Genomic DNA, 25299 nt, shown 5'->3' on the forward strand with positions numbered 1-25299 from the left:
ACTCGATGTCACATCGATCTAGCTGGTAACACCTCATATCACTTTGCGGCCTCACGCACGGTATCCCCACGGGTGTCGTCTTACCTTTTCCCGGGACCGTTTGCGCCTTTTGGCTCACGTATATGATAGTGTCGCTAGCATCCATATGATAAAGAGCCCGGGCTGACATGACTAGTCGTAAACCCAAAGTGGCACAGACTTACAGGGACAGGCATCCATGACCCAGCTTCGAACGTGTCGGTCATCAGCAAGTGGGTCCGGGCTGTAGCACTGGGCTAGCAGGACTCCGGTAAACCGGGCTGTAGCGGGCTAACAGGACTCCGGTACTCAAAGCGTGACATTTCCCCGAAGGGACAGACACAGGAACGAAGAAGGACACATGCCGGCCAGCCTAAGTGTTCCAGAGCAGTAGCAAGCTACCATGGCTCAGCGGTAACACTAGGAGACATTTCCCGGTAAGAGAGGCTACTAAAGATAAACAACTAGATAGTCAGATCCCACACATACCAAGCATTTCAATCATACACACAATATGCTCGATATGTGCAAATACAACGAAGCATCACAACATGACTCTACGACACAAGTACTTTATTTAAGGCTCAGGGAGCCATACATATCATACACAAAGGTACGGGTCTCACGACCCAACATACAAGTCATACAGTCATACAAGCCAACAGCGGAAGTACTTTGTCTGGGTACAGACAACTAGTAAAATAAAAGAGGCTTGGAAGCCTAACTATACTACGTGGTCCATCACAAGCTCAGGGTCACCACCTGGGTCCTTAGCCTACTCGTTGATGTCAACGTCTACATAGAACCCATCAGAAGGGGTTGCAGCGTCTTCTGTAAAAATGTAGATTATAGCAACATGAGTACAAAGGTACTCAGCAAGACTTACATCAGATCCTACATACATGCATAGTATCAAGAAGGGTTGGTGGAGTTATTGCAGCAAGCCAGCTTTGACTCTTGGCTAGACTATCCTACGATACTCCAACTTGAAATAGTTTTGCGCACACGAGTCCACTACTCACCACTTCAATACACTACCGAGGATCCACCTCCGTCTTCCTACGGAAGAGCCATCCTCGGCACTCACACTTATCTTGAGGCTTTTAGTAGTTTCCATTTACTTGTCTATGAACTGTATAGGCAACCAAGTAGTCCTTTACCGCGGACGCGGCTATTCGAATAGATCATGATAACCCTGCAGGGGTGTACTTCTTCATACATGTTTCCACCACTTAGCGTCTGCACACGACATGTGCTCGGCAGACTTCAAGCGAAAGCCGACGTGGGTGTAGACCACGACCTACCTAAACACTTAAGCCTCTAGTCCAGGTTTATCGCCTATTCAGGTTCCATCCGCAGGGAGTCCGGCCGAGGTTTCCCATACGGCCCCGAACGATGTGAACAGGGTTCCCGAGATACCTAACGGGTATTCGGTACACCCGGCCACGTACCTACCGCATCACAGCCCACCCCTACGGTCAGCGCTGTCCACGGCCTCCAGTAGGCTACAAACACCAGAAACTACTTGCAACTCCTGGACAGAGAGCTAGGGTGAATAAGAAGTCGAGCGGGGTCATATTTCAGGGCCCAATGTATGGTAGTAGCTGATTCTTAAATCACACATACAGATCTCAGTGCTTAAGGTCGGCTTCAATGAAACAACCCACCATGTACTCCTACATGGCCTCTCATCGATACCTTTACCAAATCGTGTTCACCACACCACTCTCATTACCGACATAATCATTTCACTCTAGCCCATCACCCAGATGAACCAGACCTGACACGACTCTAAGCATAGCAGGCATAGCAAGGTAGGAACAACACATACATATGGCTCAATCAACTCCTACACATGCTAGTGGGTTTCATCTAGTTACTGTGGCAATGACAGGTCATGCAGAGGAAATGGGTTCAACTACCGTAGCACACAGCAGTTTGAATCGCGTTGTCTTAATGCAGTAAAAGAGAGCAGGAGCGAGAACATGGGATTGTATCGATATGATCAAATGGTTGGTTGCTTGCCTGATGGTTCGATGCACGGATACGGTTCTTCGTTAGGGTAATCACGGTACTCCTCGGGGACAGAACCTGTCGCAAAGGACATCGATACACAAGCATCACCAAACAATGTGCAACAATATGATGCATGCATGAAACATGGCAATATGAGTGTGTTGGGCTAATGCAACTAAAGCCAGAAGGGTTTGAACAAATTTGAATCAAAGATTCAAATTTCAAATTCAAATATGGCCTTTTAAAGTGCTTTTCCTTGTTCTGCTTAAAACATCAATTTAACTTGTTTGATCATGCATGAAAATAGTACAGATGGATAGATTGGATTTTTCTGATCATTTTTCATATATAATTTGTCCAATTTGGAGTTACAGAATAAAAGTTATGAATTTTGGAAGTTTAATTAATATTCTGGAATTTCCTGATTAAATTTAAATCCAGAAAATCAATTACTGCGTCAGCCTGACGTCAGTGTGACGTCAGCAGGTCAACTGTGGCTGGCTGAAGTCAAACCTGACGTGTGGGGGCCACACGTCAGTGACAGGGGGGGTTAAACAGATTTAAATTAATTCTAATTACTAATTAGTGGCGCTGGGGCCCACTGTCAGTGTCAGGGGGGTTGACTAACAGTAGTTAGCGCTAACCTAACCATCTGGCCGACAGGGCCCACGCGTCAGCGACCCTGGGGGGTCAAACCCCAGGTTGGTCAAGTCAAACCCCACCGGCGACATGACGCCGGCGAGATCCGAGACGGCGGCGAGAGTGCTTTTTGCCATTCCGGCGACCAAATGGACAGCGGAAGGCATCTACGTGTTGCTGAGGTTAAGCCGCGTCTATTGGTGGTGGTGGTTGGGCTCGGGGTGGCCGGAGTTGACGGCGGCGAGCTCGGCTGCGGCGGCCGGAGTTCGGGTGCGGTCGGGATCAGTGTTGCAGGGGGTTTGGGGAGGCGTTGGTGCGTTCTACGTGCTCCTGGTGATGTGTGGAGCACGATGGTGTGCTCGGTTGGGCGCTACGGCGACCGTGGCCACGACGGCGACATCGCCGGCGGCGTGGAGCTCTCGGTCGAGGTGGAGCTAGGGCCTAGAGGTCGGGAGAGACCAGGGAAGAAGGGGGAAACGCTCCGGGGGCTCACCGCGGTTGCAGTGGGCGTCGAAGCGGGCTCGGGGACGCGCCGGAGACGACGAATTTGACGGCGACGGTGGTCGGAGTCCGAAGAGGGGAACGGCGACGTGGCGGCGATGCAGGGCTTCCGGAGACCCGTGGAGCGGTGGGGAGGAAGAGGGAGTTGTGGCGGAGCTTCTGAGCTAGTCGGGGGAGCGAGGGGTGGTCGGAGACGACTGCTACGGCGAACGGTGGCGACGGTGGTGTTCGGCCGTGTGAGAGAGAGAGCGAGGGAGAGGAAGGAGAGAGCCGGGGAGAGTGAGAGAGAGCAGGGGGGATCGGGACGGGCTGCGGGCGTCGTCCACGCGGCCAGGAGGGCGTCGGCAAGCAGGAGGTGGCCGCGCGGCCGCGCGCGCGCGAGCACGCAGCAGCTTCGGGGCGAGGGGAGGAAGACGACGGGGAGCTACAGTGCTGGGCTGGGTCGGTTGCTGGCTGGGCCGGCCAGCTGGCTGGGCCGCACAGGGAAGTCTTCCCCTTTCTTTTCTGTTTTCTGTTTTTATTTAATATATCTGCAACTTTGTTGAATTAAATAAAATACCTAGGCAACTTCAAAAATCACCAAACTATTCCTGGCCCATAGTTGGATTATTTCCAACATGAAACATTTTAGTTTGGAGATATTTGAGCATTTAAATATTTTATATTATTTTAAATGCTCAAATTCAAATATTTATGATTTAATTCAAAAACCCTAGGATGGCCTAGGAAAATGTGCACCATTTTTGGCAGAGGTTCTGAACCAAGACAAAAATGATGGGCATTTTAGAAGGGCATTTCAGGTTCATTGAAAAATTATTTTAGTAGCCCTAGTTGGTTTCAGAGGGGACTGGGGGTTCTGTCATCCCCATTTCAAGTTTCTGATGAATGAGTAAACATGATGCAACACTCTAATGCATGACTAGCTAGGGTGTGACAACTCACCCCCACTCAAAAGAATCTCGTCCCGAGATTTGGGTTCCTCCGCGAAGAAGGCGGGATACTCAAGTCGAAGACGATCCTCCCTTTCCCAAGTTGCTTCATCCTCAGAATGGTGCGACCATTGAACCTTGAGAAACTTGATATTATGACGTCGCGTGGTACGTTCGGCTTGATCGAGGATACGAATGGGGTACTCTCGATATGTAAGATTATCTTGGAGATCAAGCGTTTCGTGGTCCACTTCACGGATAGGATCCGAGAAGCAACGCCTGAGTTGAGAAACGTGGAAGACATCGTGAACTCTGGAGAGGTGCGGAGGTAGTTCCAACTGGTAGGCAACTTCTCCTCGTTTGGCAAGAATGCGAAAAGGTCCAATGTAACGAGGAGCCAATTTGCCTTTGATACCGAAACGATGGGTTCCCTTCAGAGGGGTGACCCGAAGGTAAGCCTTCTCGTCAACCTCGAAAGTCATAGCCTTATGTTTTCGGTCATATTGACTCTTTTGACGGGATTGGGCTGTTTTCAACTTTTCACGAACGATACGAACTTGTTCTTCTGCTTCCTGAATCATATCCGGGCCAAAGAATTGTCTTTCCCCGGTCTCTGACCAGTTAAGGGGTGTTCGACATCGTCGTCCATAGAGAACTTCAAAAGGGGCTTTACCCAAGCTAGATTGATAGCTGTTGTTGTAAGCGAATTCGGCAAATGGAAGGCACTTCTCCCAGTCCATTCCGAAAGAGATAACGGAGGCTCGAAGCATGTCTTCTAGAATTTGGTTGACGCGTTCCACTTGACCACTTGACTGAGGGTGGAAAGCGGTGCTAAAGGAGAGACGGGTTCCCATAGCATTTTGGAAACTTTCCCAAAATCGAGAGGTGAAAAGACTTCCTCGATCCGAATTGATTTCCAAAGGAACACCATGGAGGGACACTATTCGGGAGATGTATAAGTCTGCCAGCTGACTAGCGGTTATACTCTCACGAACAGGTAAGAAATGAGCTACTTTGGAAAGACGATCGACCACGACGAAAATAGCATTATTCCCTCTTTTGGTCCTGGGAAAACCGGTAATGAAATCCATACCAATTTTATCCCATTTCCATTCAGGAATAGCTAAGGGTTGAAGGGTGCCAGCAGGCCGTTGATGCTCTGCTTTTACACGACGACAGACGTCGCAATTTGCAATATACTGAGCAATTTCTCTCTTCATCCTAGTCCACCAGAACCTCTGGCGTAGGTCCTGATACATCTTAGTACTACCGGGATGAATGGTGAGAGGAGATTCATGAGCCTCCTTAAGGATCAACTGCCGTAGATGCTGGTTCTTGGGAACCACTAGACGGTTCTCAAAGTACACAACACCATGATCATTTGTGGAGAAACAACTAGCACCTCCGCTAGCAATGTTCTCTTTGATTTTAGATATTCCCTTATCTCGCTTTTGGGCAGCGATGATTTGATCCGTAAGAGTAGGTTTTGCTACCAAGGTGGAGAGAAAACCTTGAGGTACAATGTGAAGGTTAAGCTTCCGAAATTCATCATGGAGAAGCGGTTGACTTTGTTGTAACATCAGGTTGTTACAATAAGATTTACGACTTAGCGCATCAGCCATGACGTTGGCTTTCCCTGGGGTATAGGTTATTCCTAAGTCGAAGTCTGTGATCAATTCAACCCAACGTCTTTGCCTGAGATTCAGATCCGGTTGGGTGAAGATGTACTTCAGGCTTTGGTGATCAGTGAATATTTCGCAACGATTACCGAGGAGGTAATGTCGCCAGGTCTTAAGTGCATAGACTACGGCTGCAAGTTCTAGATCATGAGTAGGATAATTCTCCTCATGTGGGTGCAATTGCCGTGAAGCGTAAGCAATTACGTGTCGATCTTGCATGAGAATGCAACCTAGTCCTTGTCGCGAGGCGTCGCAGTAGATAACAAAGTCCTTGGAGAAGTCTGGCGGTACTAGCACGGGAGCAGAGGTCAGGCGTCTTTTCAGTTCCTGAAAGCTGTGCTCACATTGTGGAGTCCATTCGAACTTCTTATCTTTCTTGAGGAGTTCGGTTAGAGGTTTAGCAACTTTGGAGAAGTTCTCGACAAAGCGACGACAATAGCTCGCTAAGCCTAGAAAACTCCGAACTTGCTTGACCGATTCGGGTGGAGTCCAATCAAGGATGGCTTGAACTCGCTCAGGGTTAACAGCAATACCTTTACCAGATATTACATGACCCAGATAGGTCACTTCTGACAACCAGAATTCACATTTGAAAATTTGGCATAAAGGCGATGCTCTCGAAGTTTCTTCAACACTAGCCTTAGATGTTCGGCATGTTCTTCCTCGTTCTTGGAGTAGATGAGTATATCATCGAGATAAACTACGACGAATTTATCCAAATACTCCATGAAGATTGAGTTCATTAACCGAGAAAAGGTGGCTGGAGCGTTGGTTAAACCGAAGGACATGACGGTGTACTCGTATTGGCCATAACGAGTAACAAAGGCCGTTTTAGGAATGTCCCCGTTTCTGATTTTGATTTGATGGTATCCCAACCTCAAATCCATCTTGGAGAAGACTGAGGATCCAGCGAGCTGATCATACAGATCGTTGATCCTGGGAAGTGGATATTTGTTCTTGATTGTGACCAAATTGACAGGTCGGTAATCTACAACCATCCGGTCCGTACCATCCTTCTTCTTGACGAATAGGACGGGGCAAGCCCACGGAGATGAACTAGGGCGGATGAAACCCTTTTTCAAGGATTCATCGAGTTGTTTCTTAAGCTCGGCTAGTTCTAGGGGTGCCATCTTATAAGGTCTTCTAGCAATCGGAACGGTTCCTGGAATGAGGTCTATTACGAACTCAACATCCCTGTCAGGTGGAACACCTGGCAATTCCTCTGGAAAGACATCCGGGAAGTCACGGACTACCGGAACGTCCTCAAGGTCTGGCAAAGGGCTGGCGTTAAGAGAATATAATTGTCGCTTGGCTATTCGGGTCAAGACATTGACTATCTTCCCGAAGGATGGGTGAGTTGAACAGTCCTAGAGAAGCAATCAATTTTGGCTTGATGAGCTGACATCCAGTCCATACCCAAAATGATATTAATATCTGAAGATTTAAGGGCTATCAAAGATGCAAGGAAAACAAGTCTGTCGACTTGGATCTCATTTCCATAACTTACCCTAGAGGTCTGCCATCTAGACCCAGGGGTAGAGATTTCCATAGTGGATGGCAAGTCACAGAATGCAACGTTATGCAAACGAGCATAATTTTCAGATATAAAAGAATGAGAGGCTCCTGTATCGAAAAGAACAGATGCCGGGTGGCAATTAACAAGAAGCGTACCGAGAACGACGTTGGGATCCTCTTGAGCTTCTTCGGCAGAGATACAGTTGACATGGCCACGTGAAGCGGTGACCGGTTTAGCATGAAACACTTTTCCTGTCGGCTTGCCACGGCCAACAGCTTTAGCAGATTGATTGGGGTTGGTCTGGGGACACTCACGCATATAGTGACCAGATTCCCCACACTTGAAACAAGTCACGGAACTGGTACGTGGAGGAGCATTATTGGTTGGACCCCCATAGGGCTTGGCTGGAGCAGACTGTTGAGCGGGGCGAGGCGCCTGGAAAGATGGCCTCGGTGTGAACCTGGGTGGCAGGGCGGTGTTGGGTACCCACACGCGGCGCTTCTGAGGACCAGCACCGGATGAGGAACCCATGTCACGTCCATGCTTGCGTGTTGCGTCATAGTCAGTCTGACCAGTTTCAGCACTGATGGCTTTGTTGACAAGTTTCGAAAAAGATGTGCACTCATGCAGACGGAGGTCGCGGCGAAGCTCAGGACTAAGGCCCTTACGGAACCTTGCTTGCTTCTTGGCGTCAGTAGACACTTCCTCAGTTGCATATCGGGCGAGATTACCAAACTCCCTGCTATAGACATCCACAGAAAGTCGGCCTTGGGTGAAACTGCAAAATTCTTCACGTTTACGGTCCATGAGACCCTCCGGAATGTGATGTTCACGGAAAGCCTCGCTGAACTCAGCCCAAGTAGTGACATGGCCCGCTGGGCGCATAGCTCCATAATTCTCCCACCATAGACTGGCGGGGCCTTCAAGATGATATGCAGCAAAGGTGACCTTGTCAGCCTCCGCTACCAGCGCGGAACGCAGCTTGTGAGAGATACTGCGAAGCCAGTCATCAGCGTCGAGAGGCTCGACGGAGTGGTGGAACGTGGGTGGATGCAATTTGATAAAATCACTGAGTGACACCACGTTAGCCCTCTGATGGTGTGCTGTATTCTGTTCAATACGCTCCAACAAACGGTTTGTCTCCCGCTTGTTTCTCTCAGCTTCCATCATCACCTCGGCTAGTGAAGGAGGATGAGGCAGATTTTCATTCCTGGCTTCACTGCCTTCGGCCTGCTCTTGGGAAGCAGGGTTGGCGCGCGTGTTGACCATCCTAGGTAAACAAGACAATGATTTAGTCAGAATGATGAAATTCCGACATGGGATACATAATGTAAGAAATAACTCGGAATGCAAGATGATCATCCGTATGACATGGTAGATACAGAAACTGCTTCTTTATTCCATCGTCATACACACCATACAAGGTTTAGTACAAGACCAAACAAAGTACTATTACGGTGAGAAAAGGATTACATCTCATCGGAGGCATTCCAAGCTCCTATACATTATTTTTCTACACCTCCGGAAGGAGTACAAACTAGGTCATAACCCACGAGTCACGCGGGACGATAGATGACACAGCTAGTGCGAACTAGTGATGCTACCCTAACTCAGACCGATCCGTAGTAGTCCTCATAAAAGTCACCTCCATAGCCTGGAAGCTCAACATGTTCATCCGGAAACAGACGATCTCGCGGAGCTTGTGGACCATAGGGGCTAGGATGAGGCCTTGGACCAACAAACGGTGGCCTGCGGGGACCGCGAGGTGGGGTGATGCCTCCTACATCACGCCAAACCATCACGTCTGGCAGAGCAGATCTCACAGGATAGAGATCGCGCATATCCGAATATCCAGCTTGCACCGCCGGTGCGAACCGAGTCAAAGTGGCCCAGTGGTCAGCACGGGTATTGAAGAGCTCTAACCTTAAGGCCCGATTTTCACGGTCCTTATCCTCGAGCATCTCAGCAGTGGTGCGAGTCCGTGAATCCTCCTGAGTGGAGTCAGCATAAATAGCTTGGAGATATCCTTGTGCTCCCGGAAGTGATCCTGGCATATACCGGAAGTCAGAGTCCCGAAATAGACCAGATCTGACTCGCATAATGGTCATCATAGAGTAGGCGGCGTCCTGCACAGCCATCTCAATAGTAACCCCGAGTCCATAGGAGCAGTGAAGAGGCTCGGTAGATCCAGGATAAGATGGAAATATCCTGACAGTGCAGAGATACTGGCTTTGATTGAAGTCTCGGAATTGCTCTTCGACCGTGTACTCAGGATACCAACGATATCCAGCCTCAGTCATTACCCTGACCAACTTAGCAGTATGGCCGGGTACATCTAGGCATCGAGTCAGGCGAACCACTTGATTGAGGTCGCGAGTGGCCATCTGAAAGCATAATCATAATGCAAAGGCATTAGAATTTCTAGCAAAATTTCGGCAGCATAACAGCTGTAAATGCTCAAAAAGGATTTTGAGACATTTGACAAAGGATTTCGTACACACTCAACATCATCATATCAAAGTTCTGAAACCATTCTGGCAACATGATGTGGTAGTAGAACTGAACTAGGCTTGTATCCATCAAACTTATAAGGTACTACTGATTAGTAACACGTGATCCTGATAGAGAAATAGATCCTAATTCCTTAACCCCCGGTGGAAGAATGGACTGACTCAGATCAGAAAGTCATAAGGTATAAGGAGTAAAAAGAGCCTTACGTTCCATCCCACAAACAATTCCCCTACATATAACTAAAGAATTTCTAGACTCAACATCGACCAGTTTGGCTTGGAGAACCTACAGGCAGTCCGGCTCTGATGCCAACGCTGTCAGGACCCCGACTCGATGTCACATCGATCTAGCTGGTAACACCTCATATCACTTTGCGGCCTCACGCACGGTATCCCCACGGGTGTCGTCTTACCTTTTCCCGGGACCGTTTGCGCCTTTTGGCTCACGTATATGATAGTGTCGCTAGCATCCATATGATAAAGAGCCCGGGCTGACATGACTAGTCGTAAACCCAAAGTGGCACAGACTTACAGGGACAGGCATCCATGACCCAGCTTCGAACGTGTCGGTCATCAGCAAGTGGGTCCGGGCTGTAGCACTGGGCTAGCAGGACTCCGGTAAACCGGGCTGTAGCGGGCTAACAGGACTCCGGTACTCAAAGCGTGACATTTCCCCGAAGGGACAGACACAGGAACGAAGAAGGACACATGCCGGCCAGCCTAAGTGTTCCAGAGCAGTAGCAAGCTACCATGGCTCAGCGGTAACACTAGGAGACATTTCCCGGTAAGAGAGGCTACTAAAGATAAACAACTAGATAGTCAGATCCCACACATACCAAGCATTTCAATCATACACACAATATGCTCGATATGTGCAAATACAACGAAGCATCACAACATGACTCTACGACACAAGTACTTTATTTAAGGCTCAGGGAGCCATACATATCATACACAAAGGTACGGGTCTCACGACCCAACATACAAGTCATACAGTCATACAAGCCAACAGCGGAAGTACTTTGTCTGGGTACAGACAACTAGTAAAATAAAAGAGGCTTGGAAGCCTAACTATACTACGTGGTCCATCACAAGCTCAGGGTCACCACCTGGGTCCTTAGCCTACTCGTTGATGTCAACGTCTACATAGAACCCATCAGAAGGGGTTGCAGCGTCTTCTGTAAAAATGTAGATTATAGCAACATGAGTACAAAAGTACTCAGCAAGACTTACATCAGATCCTACATACATGCATAGTATCAAGAAGGGTTGGTGGAGTTATTGCAGCAAGCTAGCTTTGACTCTTGGCTAGACTATCCTACGATACTCCAACTTGAAATGTTTTGCGCACACGAGTCCACTACTCACCACTTCAATACACTACCGAGGATCCACCTCCGTCTTCCTACGGAAGAGCCATCCTCGGCACTCACACTTATCTTGAGGCTTTTAGTAGTTTCCATTTACTTGTCTATGAACTGTATAGGCAACCAAGTAGTCCTTTACCGCGGACGCGGCTATTCGAATAGATTATGATAACCCTGCAGGGGTGTACTTCTTCATACATGTTTCCACCACTTAGCGTCTGCACACGACATGTGCTCGGCAGACTTCAAGCGAAAGCCGACGTGGGTGTAGACCACGACCTACCTAAACACTTAAGCCTCTAGTCCAGGTTTATCGCCTATTCAGGTTCCATCCGCAGGGAGTCCGGCCGAGGTTTCCCATACGGCCCCGAACGATGTGAACAGGGTTCCCGAGATACCTAACGGGTATTCGGTACACCCGGCCACGTACCTACCGCATCACAGCCCACCCCTACGGTCAGCGCTGTCCACGGCCTCCAGTAGGCTACAAACACCAGAAACTACTTGCAACTCCTGGACAGAGAGCTAAGGTGAATAAGAAGTCGAGCGGGGTCATATTTCAGGGCCCAATGTATGGTAGTAGCTGATTCTTAAATCACACATACAGATCTCAGTGCTTAAGGTCGGCTTCAATGAAACAACCCACCATGTACTCCTACATGGCCTCTCATCGATACCTTTACCAAATCGTGTTCACCACACCACTCTCATTACCGACATAATCATTTCACTCTAGCCCATCACCCAGATGAACCAGACCTGACACGACTCTAAGCATAGCAGGCATAGCAAGGTAGGAACAACACATACATATGGCTCAATCAACTCCTACACATGCTAGTGGGTTTCATCTAGTTACTGTGGCAATGACAGGTCATGCAGAGGAAATGGGTTCAACTACCGTAGCACACAGCAGTTTGAATCGCGTTGTCTTAATGCAGTAAAAGAGAGCAGGAGCGAGAACATGGGATTGTATCGATATGATCAAATGGTTGGTTGCTTGCCTGATGGTTCGATGCACGGATACGGTTCTTCGTTAGGGTAATCACGGTACTCCTCGGGGACAGAACCTGTCGCAAAGGGCATCGATACACAAGCATCACCAAACAATGTGCAACAATATGATGCATGCATGAAACATGGCAATATGAGTGTATTGGGCTAATGCAACTAAAGCCAGAAGGGTTTGAACAAATTTGAATCAAAGATTCAAATTTCAAATTCAAATATGGCCTTTTAAAGTGCTTTTCCTTGTTCTGTTTGAATCATCAATTTAACTTGTTTGATCATGCATGAAAATAGTACAGATGGATAGATTGGATTTTTCTGATCATTTTTCATATATAATTTGTCCAATTTGGAGTTACAGAATAAAAGTTATGAATTTTGGAAGTTTAATTAATATTCTGGAATTTCCTGATTTAATTTAATTCCAGAAATATAATTATTGCGTCAGCATGACGTCAGTATGACGTCAGTGGTCAACTCTGGCTGGCTGAGGTCAAACCTGACGTGTGGGGGCCACACGTCAGTGACAGGGGGGGGTAAACAGATTTAAATTAATTCTAATTACTAATTAGTGGCGCTGGGGCCCACTGTCAGTGTCAGGGGGGGTTGACTAACAGTAGTTAGCGCTAACCTAACCATCTGGCCGACAGGGCCCACGCGTCAGTGACCCTGGGGGGTCAAACCCCAGGTCGGTCAAGTCAAACCCCACCGGCGACATGACGCCGGCGAGATCCGAGACGGCGGCGAGAGTGCTTTTTGCCATTCCGGCGACCAAATGGACGGCGGAAGGCATCTACGTGTTGCTGAGGTTGAGCCGCGTCTATTGGTGGTGGTGGTTGGGCTCGGGGTGGCCGGAGTTGACGGCGGCGAGCTCGGCTGCGGCGGCCGGAGTTCGGGTGCGGTCGGGATCAGTGTTGCAGGGGGTTTGGGGAGGCGTTGGTGCATTCTACGTGCTCCTGGTGATGTGTGGAGCACGATGGTGTGCTCGGTTGGGCGCTACGGCGACCGTGGCCACGACGGCGACATCGCCGGCGGCGTGGAGCTCTCGGTCGAGGTGGAGCTAGGGCCTAGAGGTCGGGAGAGACCAGGGAAGAAGGGGGAAACGATCCGGGAGCTCACCGCGGTTGCAGTGGGCGTCGAAGCGGGCTCGGGGACGCGCCGGAGACGACGAATTTGACGGCGACGGTGGTCGGAGTCCGAAGAGGGGAACGGCGACGTGGCGGCGATGCAGGGCTTCCGGAGACCCGTGGAGCGGTGGGGAGGAAGAGGGAGTTGTGGCGGAGCTTCTGAGCTAGTCGGGGGAGCGAGGGGTGGTCGGAGACGACTGCTACGGCGAACGGTGGCGACGGTGGTGTTCGGCCGTGTGAGAGGGAGAGCGAGGGAGAGGAAGGAGAGAGCCGGGGAGAGTGAGAGAGAGCAGGGGGGATCGGGACGGGCTGCGGGCGTCGTCCACGCGGCCAGGAGGGCGTCGGCAAGCAGGAGGTGGCCGCGCGGCCGCGCGCGCGCGAGCACGCAGCAGCTTCGGGGCGAGGGGAGGAAGACGACGGGGAGCTACAGTGCTGGGCTGGGTCGGTTGCTGGCTGGGCCGGCCAGCTGGCTGGGCCGCACAGGGAAGTCTTCCCCTTTCTTTTCTGTTTTCTGTTTTTATTTAATATATCTGCAACTTTGTTGAATTAAATAAAATACCTAGGCAACTTCAAAAATCACCAAACTATTCCTGGCCCATAGTTGGATTATTTCCAACATGAAACATTTTAGTTTGGAGATATTTGAGCATTTAAATATTTTATATTATTTTAAATGCTCAAATTCAAATATTTATGATTTAATTCAAAAAACCCTAGGATGGCCTAGGAAAATGTGCACCATTTTTGGCAGAGGTTCTGAACCAAGACAAAAATGATGGGCATTTTAGAAGGGCATTTCAGGTTCATTGAAAAATTATTTTAGTAGCCCTAGTTGGTTTCAGAGGGGACTGGGGGTTCTGTCATCCCCATTTCAAGTTTCTGATGAATGAGTAAACATGATGCAACACTCTAATGCATGACTAGCTAGGTTGTGACAGTGATGAATGGCTCGCCCGACACCTCGGGCGGGAAAAGCCGAAGACCATGGCAGCCTTAACGGCACTCACGACCCGCTTCTGTGCGAGCGAAGATAGCTAGTTGGCTCATAGAAGCAACAACTCAGGCGACCCCGACACCTCTATGGTGCGGGACTGCAATGGTAAACCTCGCCGCAAAAATAACAAACGTCAGAAAAACATCAACGACGACGCAGACGATACGGCTGTCAATGCTTGGCGATCCTAAGTCCGGTTAGTAGAAGAAACCTTTCAAAGGCAATGAAGACAGGCCATCCAGCTTAGCCAAAATCCTTGAGAGGCCCTGCTAGATGCATGCCACACCCAATAAGCCTGCAAATCATACAAACAGGGTCTGTTGGTTTTTCAAACAGACCGGTAAGTTAAAAACCGAACACAAGGGAAAAGGGCCTCCAAGCGAAGATGACGATGAGCTCTGTCAGCCGAACACCGGGGGTCAGAAGAAGTTTCCCCCCGAGGTGAAGACAGTGAACATGATATATGTCACTCACATTCCGAAAAGGGAGTGCAAGCGCGCACTTCGGGACGTCTATGCCGTAGAGCCTGTAGTCCCCAAGTTCAACCCATGGTTAGCCTGTCCGATCACTTTCGATTGTAGGTATCACGCAACCAGTATCCTTCACTGGGGTTCGGCCGCCCTGGTCCTGGATCCAATCATTGACGGATACCACGTCTCTAGAGTCCTTATGGATGGAGGAAGTAGTCTCAACTTGATGTATCAAGATACTGTCCTTAAGATGGGGATCGACCCATCATGAATCAAGCCTAGTAACACTACCTTTAAAGGTGTGATACCAGGAGTGGAGGCCCGCTGTACAGGCTATATCACACTGGAGGTAGTATTCGGCTCCCCATATAAATTTTGTAGCAAAGAGTTAATCTTCGACATCGTCCCCTTCCGCAGCGGCTACCATGCACTGCTCAGACGAACTACTTTCGCCCACTTTAATGCAGTCCTGCACTATGCTTACTTGAAGCTCAAAATGCCTGGACCTCGCGGCGTTATTACAGTCAATGGTAACATTACAAGAAAATACACTTCCGTGATGATACGTGTTTGTCACAGTAGGTCGCGTTTTTGTCATGCATGTACATCCATGACGATTTTATGACAGAATAAAGATAGTCATACCTATGCAGTCATAGAAGTGTTCCATGACATTACCAAAATTATCATCACGGAAGTGTCCACTTCCATGACGATAAATCACATGTCACATAAGTGCTTTCGTCAAGGGTCACCGACACGTGGCATCCACCGTAACGGGACGCCGTTAAGCTATCAGGTTCGGTTTTGGATCCTATAACCTGTTAATAGCCAAGACGAATGGGGATTTTCCACGTGTAAAATTGTCATTGTCCAGAGGAAACACGTCTTGGCTCACCGTTGGGACAGATGTCATCCACTCATTGGACAGGAGGCGCCTATGATACATCGACACGTGGCATGGCCCAATAGAGGCCCATTCCAGTGAAAAGGCCAACCCGTTTGACTTGGTCAAAAGGTAACGGGCCAGCCCACGGAAAGCCTCTTAACGACATGTTCGTATATAGCCCATTTACGGCCCGCTAACTCCTGGCCCGTTACGGCCTATCGAAATTGAGCCCAGTACCTTCATTTGGGCCGTCCAATATGATTCCAGCACGTTGTAACTTCCGGCCCATGTATGGCCCATGATGTCTTTTGGCCCATATGAGGCCCTCTGTAACTCTCGGCCCATTAAAGGCCCGAGATGAAACTGGCCCATAATGAACACGGTATCGCTTTATACCCATTAACAGCCCATTATTCCGGCAGCCGTTTCCAGCCCGTGTTAACTTTCGGCCTTCTAAGGGCCCATTTACTCTTGGGCTCATTTCTAGAATTCGGTTAGTTACAGTCTGTTACTGGCCTATTTCGTTTGTGGGCCAAATTCAGCCAGTGGTTACATTCGGCCCGTTTGTGGCCTGTGACCCGTTGGGCTGTTTTCATAGAGTTATCAAATGCGTCCTATTAATTGCCCATTATGGTCCATGAATAGTACGGCCCATGTTTTGTGAAATGATTATATGCCCCGTAGAAGGCCCATGGATCCTACGGCCCGTAGAGGACCAATCGATCCTTCGGCCCCTAGAAGGCCCATGGATCATACGGCCCATAGAAAGTCAATGGATCCTACGGCCCGTAGAAGGCCCATGGATCCTACGGCTCACAGGAGGCCCATGGTTACAATAGTCCGCGTGTTGCCATGATTATTGTGGCCCAGTTACCAAAAATAGGTTATTGTGGCCACTAGAAAAACACGGAAAAATAACTGCAGTGACTACAAGCAAACAACTAAACAAGATAATAAGAAAATAAATAAGCAAGCAACTAACGCTAGCCTATTACAGCTATTACACATATTACATCCACTAGGCATCAAAGTTCACCACTAGTGCAAATATAGGGAACAAAGCAACATATTACATAAACTGGCCGTCATAATTGGCCACCGGTGTAAATAAACGAGGCGACAAAACAAGTCCATAATTGAAACAACTTCAGAAGAGCTCATGAAACGTTATCCTAGGTATCCACCATAATTGAAACACAAAGTCGATGGCACTCTTTATCAATCGCTCGCGCACACACACACATCATCCCTGTCTATGATTCTATGGATACCTCAAGCCGATGATACCTCCAGTCTCTTCTCATGGATCGCCCCCTCTATATATATGATATATCCAGGACTCTATTTCACACACATTTCATGTGTTACATTTTTGATTGACCCCCCCAAAAAAAACACTCACGAACCCACACACTATATCTCTCAATGTTTGTATCTCTCTCACACAACCCAACGTAGGTGGTGTACGTACACAAGAAGAGAATAGGTGCACGTACTCATGCTTCGTGCCCAGCCACACCCGCGGGGGTACACGGTGGAGCTCATTTCTGTACGAAATGGCAGCCCATGTGCTAATTTGAACGCGTGTAGCGGTTGTTTACCTATGCGGGTCGTGTACCACGCGTGCACGAAACGAAGTTCAACTTGATGTGTTGGCGCGTTATTTTTAAATAATGTTATAGCGCTCAATGGCACGTACACAGAATATAAAATGATTTTTTGGAGAAAAAGGTAGTCCGCTCAACCATATAGAATGGAGCCACCCTGCCTGGGTTTGTCTCTCTGCAAAGTATCTCACACAAGGCTTCGGTGGCCTCTCTCTCTCTCTCTCTCACTGTTGGTCACTGATCCGGACGCATCCCGTCCGCTGGCGGAAAGGGACGATGTGTATCATTTCTCCGTTCGACGACGCCGTGGTAGCACGTCCCGATCTGCGGTACACGTCGTTCTCTCTGACCAAGCTCCGGCGCGGTTGGGCCTACACCACCTGCTCTTTGCCGCAGTATGGGCAAATTCCGCCCGCCGCCGCTCACCTAGTTACATCCCGACGACCTCCAGGTATCCCCTCTGGCCTTGCTCCGCTGCCCGTCTTCCCACATCGCTGCATGTGGAAAATTTTTGCATGTGGATCTTCCATAGTTCTTTGCCCAAAACGTAGCTCCTCCTCGCACCGTTTTAGACAAACACAACTGTGTTGTTATCTTCCCTTAGGACAAGGAATATGCTTCTGTTTTGTCGTCGCATGTTTTATCAACTGTTATTGGCCAATAATTGTTTCCTTTCTACCTCTTTTTTGCAAACAGGGCTATCCATTTCAGCTCGGTGCTATTGCAACCTTTTGGTGAACTGCACAAATAACTTTTTTCTTAAGAGTGATTTGTGCAGTTGTACTAAAATGTCACATGGGCAACATCTCTACATTTCAGTGCGACTGCACAAAGGGAGATTGGTTTTGCTCTATCCTCCTCATCCAACTCCAAACCTAATCTTCTCCAACTAGTTAGTCTTAAGGGAGACTGCAAAGGTGACTGGCTTCTATTTGTGTGTTTGTTGTTTCACCAGGAGTCCTCTATTATCATAATCACACTTAATAACTTTGGAATAGGGATGCTCAGCTCTATTTTAGTGGAACTGCACAAAATGATCGGAATGTTGCATGCTCCAGACTTCTACTTTTTTTCCCAACATGCCTTCTTCATTTAGACAGAGCTGGGGGGACGTCGCTGCCAATGAAAGCATGGATCAATTTTAATATAACACCTTCTCACAACTTTGTCTTCAGTTGTGATGTAAATATTAGCTCTGATCTGCTAATCATTGAGATGCATTAGCAAGGAAGTTAGTTTTTTATTGTTTCCAAAAGAGCATCGATGGTAAGACACACAAAACAAAAGCTGAAAGCTCGGAGCATTGTACAATTTCATGTCGTTGGAAAATTGTTTGTATAGTATGTCAATTATGTAAACAAATGCTGGAAGCTTGATAGCATTGCTAGAAGCCTCTTCAGCATCCGGGTCCATGTGCCATGCACAAAATTATACTCCTCTGTTCCTAAATATTTGTCTTCTTACAAATTTCAAATGGGCATATTTTAGAGTGTAGATTCACTTATTTTGCTTCATATGTAGTCACTCATTTAAGAACCGAGGGAGTAGTGCACAACCGCATGGGAGACTCAGCCCGGTCGTTGCGCTGCATTAATAGTGAGTAATGAATAGTACAATCATAAGCCCCACCTTTCCCACTGTAAGTTGCTCAGAAGAAGCAACCATGAATACACTCTTTTTTGAATCCGCTCATACTACTCCATCCATCACTGTTTATAGAGGGCGCTTCAAAAAAAATCTCTGGGACCAAGGCGACTAGCGATCGGCCTGAAAAATAGCATTGGTAGTTATAACACAACGTCTATTACTAGAGAAAATAATGCGTACACACATGCATGCAGTGCTTCCGCCCCGGGTACATTGAGAGAAAATTGTGGACCTGATTGCGGTTACCATGCCCTAATTTATTCAGCATTAAACCAAACGTGTCTAAAGTCTCTTTGGTGGTGGAAATGCATTGAGAGAAATGCATCATAATGAAGTGCACCCTATAAAATGTGACGGAGGGAGGAGGAGTATGAAGGTGCAAAACCAAGGACGCGTATGGCCACTCGGTCAATCCACCTCCTCTTGGCATATCACTGACATGTGGGACCAAAGTGCGCGCATACCGATCTCAATTAACGGCAAATAGCCAACCCACCGTTGCTTGAGAGAGACGAGGAGCGACAACACACAGATGGGATTGCGCAGAGGCCAAGATATATTCGAGCATGGTTGATCAATATCATCATTACATGTTTGATGTTTTTAATACTATACTATTGGGCTTCCGTTTTCCGCCCATCTCTCGAATAAATGTGTACTTTATCAGAGATTAAAAAAATAAGAGTACAGACGCTCCACCATGCGGTTCTAGTAGTAGTACTACTTGTACTACTAAACCTTGCACTTGTCTCTTCGCCTCTTCGTGAAGTCAAACATTGATGGTACTCTGCATGTTGGGTACTACAGTGTATGCCTCGGGCAATCTGACACCAAATGAACTGATGCATGTCCACCGCCTGGGCGAGGGTAGGTTGCATTAGTCAAAAGGCGTAAGCAAGCTTCACCTTGTCTTGCAAGCTTCTCCTCATTCTACGAGTTGACGGGACACACCAAAAAGTAGTGCTAGTCCATACTCCCTCCTTTCTGATTAATATGGCTTAATCTTTTTTGCCGGTAAATGAGAGAGCTTGTTTCATATATAAGAATTCTTAGGACTAGGAAGCGAGGTACCCTGCAAAAAAAGAAGTAGGAAGCGAGGTGTTTCATCATGCCAGCTCTCGGCCACATTTAAAGTCCAGCAAGCACGGTTCGCACAAAGCTACGTCGCAAGGTTTGCTGACCTGTTTACATGCTGAATAACAAAAAAATAGGAAATATGACCCAGAATTAAGCAAGAATTGTGGTGAGTGTTCCATGCAATCTACTTCCATTATCACATGTGAGAACCTTCAAAGAGAACCAAATGTGTTGAAGATTGCTTTATCACATTTTTAAAATATAATAAGAATGCAGACGCTCCTCCATCCGGTTCCTAGTAGTATAGTACATACCTCTATAGACTATAGTAGTAGTACTAGTACTAGTAAACTTTGCGCTTGGCTGTTTGCCTCTTCGGGAAGTCAAACAATAATAGTACTAGTATAGTGTATGCTTCTGGCAATCTGACACCGAATTAACTGTTGCACGTCCACCGCTTGTGCGAGGGAGAGCTTGCATTAGTCAAAAGTTTCTCTTTGTCCCACGAGCCACCGCGCGCAAGCTTCTCCCGTCCTGCAAGCTTCTCCTCATTCGGCAAGTTGACGGGACACAACAAAGTAATGCTAGTCCATACCGCCTCCTCTCTGGTTAATATGGCTTAATTTCAAACAAGATAAATACACTGTCTGTCACTGTATATTTATAAAAATACGGTCAGTGGACTTCATAATACGCTCATTGCGCTCAATATATACATTTTCCGGTGTTTATACGGTCACTAGCTCACCCTAGCTGAGTATGTGTGTGCATGCATGTGTAGGTTGAGCACTTGAGCTTGACCGTGTGTGTTCCTTGTGTGCTCGGACATGCATGCATTAGGGCATCATGCTCGTTTTGCGTCCATGTGTACATGTGACTGTTGCATGCACGCACGAGGTTGTAGTCCCTTACATTCACATGTTCATAAGTCAATGCTTTGTCAAAACATTCCATGCGAGGTTTAATCATTCGTTGTTCACGCATGCATTCCCGATATTAATATGTTGCTAAAGACAATTTTCTTGAGGAAAAGGAGCCCATGAATTGAGTACAAAGGGGACCAATAATCCAGGATGGAGGGAATACCAGTAGTGAACCAGAAGGAGGGAGTAGGGACTAGTAGTACAGTACTACTACGTAACAACATGCAGTAACAAAATTCCTCTATGCGCATCCTGTCTACGTGTCATGCAAGAAAATAGAGATAAGTACAAGTGAGACTCAGGAATGGTCATACACGTAGGGGGAGTATGTGTAGGGGCCACTAAGGAGCATTCAAATCACACAGTAAGTTAGTCAGAAGAAGCAACCATCATTTCACTCTTCAATGACACGTACGCCATATAAAATTGTTGATATGGAGAGAAAAAGAAAACCACTATATATACACTAGCAGGAGCCTAAGCTACAAGCCTGCTTGCTTGGGTTGCTCTCTTCACAAGCATAGAACGACGATGGCCACACCACTGGTCACATATCCGGCCTGATCCCATAGCTGGGGGAAGGGAACAATGTTCTACGTAGACGCGGTCGACATCGGCGAGGGAGAAACCCACAGTCAGTGCGTCCCAATCGAGGGTCCCTGCGGTATGGGCTGATGTTGCATCCCAACCGTCCTTCTAGCTACAGCCCGATGTCCCAGGTAGTACATCTTCCATTTGGAGCCGGCTTGCTCCACTACCGCAGCTCCCCACATACCTCCATCTCCATGTCGATCTTTCGCTACATCTACCAACTTCTATGTGTGATGAGTTTATGTCTCATGCACTAGTGCCAGTATTATTATTCCGATCACACTTCTTCAATATCTTTGCCATCAGGGATGCTCAGGTCGATTTTAGTGGAACTGCACAAAAGCATCGTATGATCCGAGGGTGCCAGCCATCTTTCCTTCGACAGTTTCTACCTAGCCAGAGAATTAAATCATGTTTAGGGTTTAGGGTTTAAGTCGTAGTGACCCCATCAGTTGTTTTTCTTTCGAACACGCTCTCACAACTTTTGTCTTTAGTTGTGAAGTAAATATTGGCTATGATCTGTGAATCATTGAGATGCATCAGGATGCGTGTTAGTTTTCCTTTGTATTTGATGGAATGTTGTAACGGGGCAACCTTGGAGTAGGAATGAAAATGGAGTGAAAAGTTTCCGTTTTTCTGGAGAAAAAATGGAAACGGAGAGAAACCAACATTTCATTTTGTTGGATCGCGCCATCGAGCAAAACCAACATTTAAATCACGTCTGTCACTTTCGTGTCTCACCCTCCTCCACTCCTCGACCTTGCACGGTCGCTCGGCATGCCACTCACCGCAAACCGAGTATACGATAACTTTCCCGCCTGCTTGTCAATGGGTCGCGCCATGGAGTACTAGCACTACTGGAAGAGATTGACGAGTTGGGGGAGGACATCTAGCTGTAACACGGACTCCCACGAAATATTGACATGCATGTTGTGGCCGGCTATGGCGACCTTTGAACGCGGAGCAGTCGCGTACACTTGGAAGAGACGCGGGCGACGCTCTCTCGGCCGGTGTGCCGCTTCAAAGCCGGCGCCAGTGAGAGGTCGCGTCCGCTCTGGCCAGGCATGAATGCGGCACTGACCGTTTCGGGCGGGAAGCACGCGCGGGTGATGAAGAGGGTTCGGGTTGGTAAGGAGCGGGCGTGGCAGCGGTCCGGACGCCCGCAAACAAGAGATGTTGTACATTAATATTGCTGCATATATAATTAACAACATAAATAATATGCCAGTTGGAAAAATATGATTGGAGATGGAGATGGAGATGGAATTTTACGTAAACACGGATATGCATGTCTATATCTATGTGTGTGTGCGCGACGACTCTCACGACCTCGAAGCGGGGGCGTGTTTTTGATCGAGTTTTCTTTCTCGGTACGTTAAAAAACTATCCGCCAGTTTTCATTTCTTTTTTCCGGGAACGCCCGTATTCTATTTAAAACCACTTCTATGGAGACATTTTTTTACTCCATTATGGCCTCTTGTTGGATAGGGTTTCTCGCATCTCGCTCTCTCACGCTCTTCATATCAAAACAAGATGACGGTGTCCACTCTATCTCTCTTCTCACCGGTTGTCACAGATCCGGACGAATCCCGTCCGCTGCGGGAGGTGAGGAGGTGCAGCATTGACGTTGTCACCGTCGGCGATGGAGGAAGCCGATGTGCACCGTACTCTCGGAGCCGGTGCTGGCGCAGACGAAGATCCTCTGCGCCCTTGTTCGCTGACGTCGTGTGGGCAATCCCGCCCGCCTGCCTAAGCAACATCTCGCCCATTCGAGGTCTAACTTCTTGTACTCTGATAACCCACAAGTGTAGGGGATCGCAACAGCTTTCGAGGGTAGAGTATTCAACCCAAATTTATTGATTCGACACAAGGGGAGCCAAAGAATATTCTTAAGTATTAGTAGTTGAGTTGTCGATTCAACCACACCTGGATAACTTAGTATCTGCAGCAAAGTATTTAGTAGCAAAGTAGTATGATAGTAATCGTAACAGTGGCAAAAGTAAAGATAATAGTTTTGTAGTAATTGTAACAGTAGGAACGGAAAAGTAAATAAGCGAAGCACAATATGTGAAAAGCTTGTAGGCATTGGATCAGTGATGGATAATTATGTCGGATGCGATTCCTCATGTAATAGCTATAACATAGGGTGACGCAGAACTAGCTCTAATTCATCAATGTAATGTAGGCATGTATTTCGAATATAGTCATACGTGCTTATGGAAAAGAACTTGCGTGACATCTTTTGTCCTACCCTCCCATGGCAGCGGGGTCCTAGGGAAACTAAGGGATATTAAGGCCTCCTTTTAATAGAGAACCGGAATAAAGCATTAGCACATAGTGAATACATGAACTCCTCAAACTATGGTCATCACCGAGAAGTATCCCGATTATTGTCACTTCGGGGTTGTCGGATCATAACACATAATAGGTGACTATAGACTTGCAAGATAGGATCAAGAACACACATATATTCATGAAAACATAATAGGTTTAGATCTGAAATCATGGCACTCGGGCCCTAGTGACAAGCATTAAGCATAGCAAAGTCATAGCAACATCAATCTCAGAACATAGTGGATACTAGGGATCAAACCCTAACAAAATTAACTTGATTACATGGTAAATCTCATCGAACCCATCACCGTCCAGCAAGCCTATGATGGAATTACTCATACACGGCGGTGAGCATCATGAAATTGGTGACGGTGGATGGTTGATGATGACGACGGCAATGAATCCCCCTCTACGGAGCCCCGAACGGACTCCAGATCAGCCCTCCCGAGAGAGATTAGGGCTTGGCGACGGCTCCGTATCGTAAAACGCAATGAAACTTTCTCTCTGATTTTTTTCTCCACGAAACGGAATATAGGGAGTTGGAGTTGAAATGAGTGGAGCGTCAGGGGGCCCACGAGACAGGGGGGCGCTCCCCCCACCCTCGCGGACAGGGTGCGGGCCCCCTCGTCTTGATTCTTTCACCAGTATTTTTTATATTTTCCAAAACTTATCTCCGTGGATTTTCAGGTCATTCCGAGAACTTTTGTTTTCTACACATAAAACTACATCATGGCAGTTCTGCTGAAAACAACGTCAGTCCGGGTTAGTTTCATTCAAATCATGCAAGTTAGAGTCCAAAACAAGGGCAAAAGCGTTTGGAAAAGTAGATACGTTGTAGATGTATCAACTCCCCCAAGCTTAAACCTTTGCTTGTCCTCAAGCAATTCAGTTGATAAATTGAAAGTGATAAAGAAAAACGTTTACAAACTCTATTTGTTCTTGTTGTTGTAAACATGTAAAGCCAGCATTCAAGTTTCAACAAGTATTATGAACTAACCATATTCACAATAACACTTAGGTCTCACAATCACTGATATCAATGGCATAATCAGCTAGCGAGCCATAATAATAAAACTCAGATGACAACACTTTCTCGAAACAATCATAATATGATATAACAAAATGGTATCTCGCTAGCCCTTTCTGAGACCGCAAAACATAAATGCAGAGCACCTTTAAAGATCAAGGACTGACTAAACATTGTAATTCATGGTAAAAGAGATCCAGTCAAGTCATATCCAATATAAACCAGTAGTAATGAATGCAAATGACAGTGTGCTCTCCAGCGGGTGCTTTTTAATAAGAGGATGATGACTCAACATAAAAGTAAATAGATAGGCCAGAGCTCGATTTTAAAATAGAGATGAATAACATTTTGAGCGGCATACTTTCACAGTCAACGCAACAACTATGAGATGGGGATATCTTCCATACTACATGCATTATAGGCAGTTCCC

The sequence above is a fragment of the Triticum aestivum genome, chromosome 2B (assembly GCF_018294505.1).
Source record: "Triticum aestivum cultivar Chinese Spring chromosome 2B, IWGSC CS RefSeq v2.1, whole genome shotgun sequence".
NCBI lineage: Eukaryota > Viridiplantae > Streptophyta > Magnoliopsida > Poales > Poaceae > Triticum > Triticum aestivum.